Below are 1,968 nucleotides of genomic sequence, written 5' to 3' on the forward strand. Positions count from 1 at the left end.
AGAGAGAGAGAGAGAGAGAGAGAGAGAGAGAGAGAGAGAGAGAGAGATATGGGAGGGGAACAAAGAAACTGGAAAATGAGGGAGGGACTGGAAAAGGGACAGGCTGAAAAACAGAAAAGAGAGAGAGAGGGAGGGAGGGTCCATGTGTTTTGTTGAAAGTCAGTTTTGTGGCTGAGGCTAATTGCTAACAAATGTTTGAACATTGTGGTGCGAGCACCTTGAATATCTATGGCCTTGGAAAATAGTTTCAGTGAACACACACTTACTCTCACACAAAGCTATAGTCCCCGTCTGGCACCAGCTGGCAGTCTTCTCAGCTTGACCCCGCTAACCTCGACTACCAGTGTGTAAGACTAAACAGCAGGTGTAATATTCTCACCAACGCACACATCCGGCCATCCAGCTGACGAGGCAATAACAGTGGCTGTCTGGCATTGTGGAGTTTCAGCTCCTTTATTTCCTTCTCCTGCACTCACTATGACACTTTAAAATATACATACACACACAGTAATATGAAGATGTGTGTATATTCTAGTTATTAAAGGTGAACACAACTCCTATGTATTTTCAGAGACTTGAGCAGTGGTGGTAGAAGTACTCAGGTCATTTACTTAAGTAGCAACAGCACTGTGTAGAAATACTCTGTTACAAGTTAAATTCCTGCATTCAAATTTGAATGTACTTAAAGCTACTAGGAACTTTAATTCTGTGTTGATTTTGGCGGTCCCTGTGGATAAAAGCGGTAGTGTAGGTGGTCAACAAATGGTCAGCGGATAAAGAAAAACAATTTAGAGAAACACTTTCCAGGCCCAAAAGGACATTGATTGCAATAGATTACTACAGAAGATCTTCAGAAGATCTCATCACGACGTTTCAGTGCTGCCAAATTTTTCTGCATTACAACTCAACCTTAATCTGAGTGAATAATCCCCTTTTGATGATTACTTCTACATCCCTGAATGGCTTTGAAGCCTCATCCTTCTCTCTCCCGTCTTCTCCTTTTCAAGTTAATTTGGCTTTGGATGCTACGGTTTGTAAAAATGAGGATCCCATGAGGTAATGTAATGACCAACATCAGTCAGCTGGACTTTATCACGGAGCCACTATAGCCTTTGATCATAACGTGACGTTTCTTAATCATTCGGTTCATGCACATTCCAACACATTCATGCTCAGAAACACGATTTCCCCTAAATTGATCCCAGAATCGTCCAAATGTTTGAAGTTCATCTGTGGCTCGTCAGACACAGGTCATTCAGTTCCACCAATGGGACCAATTAAGCTTGATGATAATCATGTTTTGTGTTTGAAGCCAGAGCAGCTCATTTAAAGCTCCCTGCATCAGTGTGTTTAATTGTTAAAACCCATGCCACTGGCTGAGGATTGGCTGCAGAGCTTCATGGTTTCAAATCACTAGATGGCCAATTAAACACTAAAGCAGCTTGGCACATGATGCCCACACACACACACACAGACAGACAAAGTGGAGTAAAAACGTTTGCAAAGGGTCACGTAACGGATAATTAGTTTAGTTACACTGGATCTGCGGCTAGTAAACTGTCCACACAGAGCAACACAAACTGAACGAACCTCGAGGCCAGCAAGTTTTAACTCCACATGTGCACTGTTGGCCTGTGTGGTGTTAAGATCAAGCTTACGTAAGTTACTGGTAACTACGTAAACAAAGGAAGTAAGAGTCGATGGTTGGTTACCCTTTTCTCACTTCAGTAGTGCTGCTTTGGCCAGAGCTGTAGACTTGAAGAGATTTCAAGACTCTGGAATCTTCTTCATAGTGTTCCCGATGCTAAAGGAGATAATGACGGAAGCATTGAAGCAACAAGAGACAACAAGAGACATAGTAAAAAAACAATAATAAGTGTTGGTAGGGAAGACAAAGAGGAGGCTTTGTTACACGTTCATCTTAAAAAAACAATCTTTTTTTTGTTAGCGTCATCATCTAAATTTGTT

Source organism: Anarrhichthys ocellatus, unplaced genomic scaffold, assembly GCF_004355925.1.
Source record: "Anarrhichthys ocellatus isolate YVR2014 unplaced genomic scaffold, GSC_Weel_1.0 scaffold25, whole genome shotgun sequence".
Classification (NCBI taxonomy): Eukaryota; Metazoa; Chordata; class Actinopteri; order Perciformes; family Anarhichadidae; genus Anarrhichthys; species Anarrhichthys ocellatus.